Genomic DNA, 7,313 nt, shown 5'->3' on the forward strand with positions numbered 1-7,313 from the left:
ATTTGGAGTGTACCAAGCAGGGATCACCTGCTGCTTCCCCAAAAGATCTCTATGAGCCTTTCTGTTGTGTCCTGCTTTCTTGGCCTACAATCCCTTGAGCACTTCTACCTTCCTTTCTCTGCCCCTGAAATGTTACTCATTCATCCTTCAAGACCAAACCCAAAGGCCACTTCCTTAAGAAACCTTTCTTGGCTGCCTCCAACACGCGATTTACTTACACTTCTACCAAGGCAATCTCATCAGTTTCCGGCAGTCTCCACCACACTGCCCACAGATGGGAGGAACCATGCCTAACCCATCTATGAACATGCACAGGCCAAGCACAGTGCTAGGCATACACCAAGTGCTCAATGCGTGTTCGGTTGGTGAACAAATTGCCCACTTCACTAAACATCTTGAGGTCTTAATGGAAAAGTATTCCAAGACAGGTTTTCCATATTGGCTACTGTAATGTGGAGACCGAAGCCCTCTGATGGAGCCTCTAGGGACTGTCTGCTTGGCACTGACAAAGGTATAGCCCCAAGTAGGCCCACAGTGCGGTCAGATTTGAATGCAGGCCTTCAAAGACTCTTGCCTTCTCTGCTAGACATCTCTAAGCAGGCCTACATTCTGTTTGAGATTTGCCTAAAGTATTGACAGTATGTTTTTCCTAAGGTTATTCTAGAAGCGTACAAATGAAGAAACGAGCACTTAAAAGGATCCACATCAAGTTAACTGTAGTTACAGTGGTGAGAGATGATGAAATTAGTTTTATTTTCCTTTACCTTACCTTGAATATTTTTTCTATTTTTTTTGAATATTTTTTCTAAATAAACGTCTAATAAAAGTCATTTAGAAGGAATGCCAAAGTACCACCCCAGTTACATTTGAAGAATGGATCCAAAAATGAAAAGTACCAAACAAATAAGGAGACATGAGACCATGGAATTATGTAATACCACTTACACAGCAAGATTAAAAAAGTTGAAAACGTTTTAAGTGGCTTGTCTGAAGCACGCAATTAAAATAATTGGCCCTGTACTTTCACCTCTGAAATAATTATTTCACTCAACATAAAGCAGATGTTGTCGTGAACATCTTGGGCACTTATTGATGACTCTTACCCAAACTAAACTTCCAAGAGCTTCAAAATCAACCACAAACCAGTTCTCATCACTGCCTCCTAGCTCATGTCACACAGGTGACCAAATAGCTCCAAATGGGGCATTTCAATGATTGCCTATTTTTAATTGACATTTCTTCTCTAAAGACAATCAACTAACAAATAATATAACTTATTTAAGCTGAAGCTGTATTAACAAAGTATTAAACAAAGATTTGTCTTCTAACTTTCAACAAAAGACCTACGGGACTTTTAATGAAATAGTTCATTTAAACACAAAAGATAAAGTTGCTTTAATTATCATCCTGTTAAATAAATAAGAAGGGGAAGAGGAAACTGAACGTCAGGCACAGTGCTTGGTATTTTAGGTGTAGCTTTATATTACTTTCCCCAGTTAATCTAACATAGGACTTTATTTTCCCCATTTTACAAGTGAGAAAATTTATCTTGAAATAGTTTGTGTAATTTTAACTTTAGGCATTCCCATACATAACCAAGACTCGGAGATTAAATAACTTGCCCTTAGTCACACAGTAAGTGGTAAAAAAAAGAACTCAAGTCTATTTCACAAAAGACTACATGCCATGCTGTATGACTCTGATTCCACTTACGTTCAAGAACGAGTAAAACCCATCTATGATGACAGAACTCACATCTACGATGATGTAAGAAAGAATAACAGTCCCTTCAGGGTTGAGGGGTGGGAACACAGACAAGACAAGGGCACAGGAACCTTCTGCAGTACTGAAAATGTTTATTTCTTCATCTGAGAGTTTACATACATGAGTTCACACTTAATATTAGCACTTCACACATTTTACTTCATGCTATACCTGAAGTTAAAAAAAAATATCCTCATCTTATGGAGTCCAAGTTTACGCTCTTAACCACTAGGACAGAACCTAGCCACATGCTAGAATTGATTGCCTTGGATTATCAAGTTTTTCAAACATTCTGGTAAGCAACATACATCCTACTCATATCAGAATGAAGACACCTGAACCATCTGTTTTAAAATGCCACAGAATGAAAAGTAGAAAGTATCAATTTCCTGGCTACTGGGAATTCCCCCCCTTTTTTTAAATTTAACCCTGCTAAAAAGAAGCCTTTATAGCTGCACAGAAAATAATGTGTAACATATTCTTAAGGTTATATATGAAAATACCTAAAGCTAAAATTACACAAGATACATGCTATGACTAACTCTCAAAAGACATCTGAATTTCGTTACAAAAATTAAGACAAGGTAGGAAAACAAAGCTGGTGGGCAAAGGTCCTTAACACTCACAGGACAACACACAGAGAGGGCAAAATCTCAATTCTTAAAATTTGTAACAAATAGAAAACTCAGGACATTTTGGGCGGCCGAGACAGGCCGATCAGGAGGCCAGGAGTTGGAGACCAGCCTGACCAACACGGTGAAACCCCGTCTCTACTAAAAATATAATAAAAATAAAAATAAAAAAAATTATCTGAGTGTGGTGGAGTGTGCCTGTAGTCCCAGCTACTCAGGAGGCTGAGGCAGGAAAATCACTTGGAACTTGCGAGGCAGAGGTTGCAGTGAGCTAAGATTGTGCTACTAGACTCTAGCCTGGGCAACAGAGTAAGACTCCATTTCAAAAAAAAAAGACCTAATGTTTCTGTAGTTCTAAGTGTGTGTTCTTAGTAAGGCATAGACACACACACACACACACACACACACACACACTCTCAGTATACGTAACTTTTTCCAGCAGCAAAGTAATTGTGCCACATAAGCCCTAATAAGAAATTCTCCATCAAGTAACAAGTTCTCCTTGCTAATGCTTTGTTCAGCCTGGCAAAGCCTCCTCACCAGTTGAGTAATGATGAAATCATTACATCAATTCTCCCAAAACCTTACCCCACACATACATATACCTTTTATTCAAACAGTAATTGCCTCCCCAGAGAGAGGCATGTATTCATTCTACAATCTGCAGACATACTTGGCAAGTATCTAGGAACAGCAATCCCACCTTAGAGAGCAGAGAAAAAGACAGCTGGGTCGACACCTTTTGGGTGCTCGTGCTATTTCCTTTACTGGATGCAGCCAGGAAACATTTACCACTTCAGAGTCTAGATTAATTCATGTTTTAACGTTCTGTACACACCAAATATGCCAAGCCATCGAATGACTTTAGTTTCCCCTGGGCATTTACATAAAAGACCAAAAGGCCTTTATGAAAATCTCTCAGTATTGGTAATGTATATATCACCATCAGGCATGCTGCAATAGATTACATAACCAAGTATTAGCCTAGTTGTAAGATCTCAAGATCTCAATGATTCTAAAAGCCACCATAGTCAATTATTAATTTTTAAAGTCTCTAACAGACTTTCCAATAAAACCATCAAAAATTATAGAAAATTAAAGAGTCAAATACTGCATCCAATAAGCAAGTTAGAAAGAATGAAAAGCACCGACCCAGTATGTCAAGAACATTAACAGCTGTGAATCAGCATCCCTAAATTAGAATTTTCAAGACACCCCAGCATTGTAGAAAACATTTAAAGCTAAGTTTCAAAGTTTGAGAAACAGAGGATTCACCTTTTCTTTTATCCCTGCATCAGCTGAAAAAGCCCCACATATTTCTCTCCAGAATATCTTAGCTTTATATCAAAGACACCTCATGCAAAGTAAAATGATCATTTGGGGGATCCTCATTCATTTCCTAATGCAAATTCTTTTAAAAGAAAAAAGCACACATTTGAACAGTATAGTGAAAATCAACTACGAATTATCAGTTCCATTTTCCATTTTTAGCATAACTTTCGTATCTCAGAAACCTAAAACATGATTTTTCTTTAGAACAAGAAAATCTTCAAAACTACAAACGCTTCATATAGTCAGCCCTTCATCAGAAGCCCAGAAAAAAAAAATTTATAATTTTTGAACAACAAACAAATCATGTATATTTTCCTCAAAATACTATCTCATTCCTTAGATTTCAAGAATCTTCTATGTGCATTTGCCAATTGTGGCCGATTTCTGTCTCAAACAGGCAAATCTAAACGGTTCCCACAGGGTTACCGTTTTTTGGTAAGGGGAAGTCGATGCCAGGAGGAACTTCTATATTGATTACAGCAATGACAACCACTTATTTAGCACTTCTTTTTTTTTTTTTTTTTTTTTTTTTTTTTGAGAGTTTCACTCTTGTTACCCAGGCTGGAGTGCAATGGCGAGATCTCGGCTCACCGCAACCTCCGCCTCCTGGGTTCAGGCAATTCTCCTGCCTCAGCCTCCTGAGTTGCTGGGATTACAGGCACGCGCCACCATGCCCAGCTAATCTTTTTTTGGTATTTTTAGTAGAGACGGGGTTTCACCATGTTGACCAGGATGGTCTCGATCTCTTGACCTCATGATCCACCCGACTCGGCCTCCCAAAGTGCTGGGTTACAGGTTTGAGCCACCGCGCCCGGCCTATTTAGCACTTAACTCTCCTCGTGCAATGCTAGGAGTTTGACAAACATCCTATTTGCCCTCAGAAATAATCTTGTAGAGCAGACACTATCACCCCAAAACCAGATATGTAAAATGAGGCTCATGAGAAATAACTTGCCCAAGACCACTGAACTAAATGTGGCAGAACCAAGTCTAATGAATGTTAAGGGTGAAAAATGGTGAGTTTCACACAGAATTAGGCCTTCATCATAGAACTGCCATCTGCACAAAAACTAAACGAAGAACAGTTAAGTCCTTGCTGTAGGGAGAGAAAGCAATATTCCAAACTAAAGAAGTAGTTTCAAACAGAAGATCAAATGATAAACACATTTGTAAAGGCTGGGCGGGGGGGGGGGGGGGGGGGGGGGGGGGGAAGGATTACTCAAATTACTCAAGTACAGTCCTACAGGGTAGAGCGCATGGGCTCTGAGTAATACTCTCCCCAATTCCTCCAGGCTTAACAACCGTCTATCTACTCAAAAAGAACCAGGAGCAGGAGCTAGGACAGTGGGAAGTGATCTCCCTGCACTGCCCTGCCCTGCCGGTCCTCCCTCCAGGCCAGCTGTCAGATCTGCATGGGTGCGACCAGGAGCCGGCACAGAGCCCCGGGACTGGCTCAGCCCGGGTCCCCGCCTTCCCACTCCCAGTCTTAGCCCTGTCGGCCACCTCGTTTACCATCCCATCACCTCCAGAAGCACAAATAATTACACTGGAGAAATTTATTTTAACAAGTATAACTGTATATTCACCAACTGGCTTCGCAATCAGATGTTACTGTAGGGCTCCAACAAGGGAAGGGCAAAAGAATATGGTTTAATTGTTCTAAACAATCATTCTGATAAGTTAGGGTGGCTGAGGCGGCCACGGGGGATAGAGCTCAGGCACCTGTGAACAGAGCCCACTCAACAAACCAATCACCCCTACGTTTTGGGCAGGAGAGCGCCTCCTCGTCAAACCAGGTTATAAATGTACATATTTTTAAAGATGAGTTCCGACGTTGTGACATTTGTGGGGAGTCTCCCGACTACTCCTCCACTTAATGGGGGGACAGAGAGTTCCACGGCTCCACAGCCCCGAGTATCAAATATCGTGGCCTGGAAATTAACCAGGTGCCTTGGTTTATTGCCTCCAGAAGGGTCTGCCTGCCGCGCTGGGGCAGCCGCTAGCCCAGCGCCCGCAGCCCCGGCAGAGCCCCCACGCCCACCTTCCCACGAGGTGTTTGGCAGAATCCAGCTTCAGGCGCTCCCTGGCCTGGCAGCACCCACTCCACCCCGCCCCGCCCCACCCCCACGAATCGGGCTACCAGCCTGGTTAATCATTCAACGCAGGCGGCGTGGAATATTTTTTTAAAGGTCAAAGCGAAAGGTTCTCCCTAAGTTTGGCAGAAACCAGTTCTGGGGGAGACGGAGACAGAAGTGGTAGAGGTTGGGGGCGGGGAGCGGCTGCCGGCGGCTCCCTGGCTCACAAAACACCTGATCTCCCCATGCGGCACAGGAGGCCGGCGCAGTGCGAGGGTGAGGTGCGGGGGTGCGAGCTAGGAATCAGGCGCGCCCCCTCCCCGAAATACCCGTGTGCCCCGGATGAAGAGGCCCGGCCCCAGATGCCCCTTCCCAAAGCCCGCATCACCCCGGCGCCGGATCCCCCGGAAGTTGGGGTGCAGCGGGGAGGGGAAAGGTCCCCGGGCGCCAGGGCGGGGTGGGCACGGAATGGGGCGCAAAGCTCCAAAGCGCCGCGGCGGGCGGTGTCCTTCTCCTCTCCCTCTGGGGTAGGGAGGGTGGCCGGGATGGCGGGAAGGTAGAGGTGGCTTAAATGCGGCAGGAACCACCTAGGGACGGCTTCCTCCACCCGGGCGCGGGTACGAGGCCGGAACCGGCGAGGAACTGGGCGGGGGGAGCAGGGGGTCGGGAGGGTGGGGCCGGGAGTAGGGAGGCGGGAGGGGGGCGGCAGATGGGTCGAAGGGGAGAGGGGCAGCCGGGAGGGAGGCGGCGGCGGTGCTCGCCGCCCCGGGCCCTACCTTGTCCGGGAGCAGCTCCAGCTCGGCGGGGCGGGGGCAGGGGCGGGAGATCGCGGCCGCATCCACGTCCCGGCCGCTCCGCGCGGCTCAGCCCGGCGACCGCCGCCGCTCACGCTCCATGCGCGGCGCCCGGGACGGGCGGCCCGGCGGTGGGGACAGCTCCGGCTCAGCTCTTCTGGCCTCCGGCACTTGTTGCCGCCGCTGCCGCTGCGCCTCACTCCCGGCTCCGGTTCTAGGCGCAGCAGCCGCCTCGGGCGCCCGGCCCCGCCCCGCCCTTTCCCGCCCGCCAATGGGGCCCGGCCCCGCCCCTCGCGTCACCGCCCGACGGCCCCGCCCCGCGCCCCAAGTTTTGGTAGGGCCCCTCTCTCCACAGCCGGCACTGTAACCCGCCCGGGCCCGCGCTCCCCGCGGCTTCCTGGGACCCTCTAGCCCCCACGCACCCTCCTGCAAAGCCGAGGGTTAAGCTGGGGAAAGGAAGCCTCTAGGAAGCAGACCCCCCCCCCCCCGCCCCGGAAAAGCCCGGCAGCTCCAAACTCCGAAACACGAATGAAATTCAACTCCAGCTACCGCCCCTCCAGCTGCGGGTGGCCCCTCTTGCGGTCCGTCTGAGGCTAGGCGACTTAGCGCATCGCCTGGCGAGACTCCAGTGGCCTTTTCTGGCCAGTTTGTGACTGTAACTAGATGGACCCCGGCCGCCCCCTCCAGTGCTGGGGCGGAGGGGGGAACGTCCCGGC

General features: G+C 47.4%; 1 protein-coding gene across 1 annotated transcript in view; it reads right to left on the reverse strand.

Moving 5' to 3' along the window:
- The window catches only part of B3GNT2 (UDP-GlcNAc:betaGal beta-1,3-N-acetylglucosaminyltransferase 2), a 30,789-nt gene extending 23,972 nt beyond the window's left edge, over positions 1-6,817 (reverse strand). The window contains exon 1 of the mRNA XM_039463255.2: positions 6,580-6,817. The gene's annotated coding sequence lies outside the window, so the exon portion shown is untranslated. The remainder of the gene's footprint in view (positions 1-6,579) is intronic.
- Positions 6,818-7,313: the final 496 nt, after the last annotated feature.

Source organism: Saimiri boliviensis, chromosome 1 (genome assembly GCF_048565385.1).
Source record: "Saimiri boliviensis isolate mSaiBol1 chromosome 1, mSaiBol1.pri, whole genome shotgun sequence".
Taxonomy (NCBI): Eukaryota; Metazoa; Chordata; class Mammalia; order Primates; family Cebidae; genus Saimiri; species Saimiri boliviensis.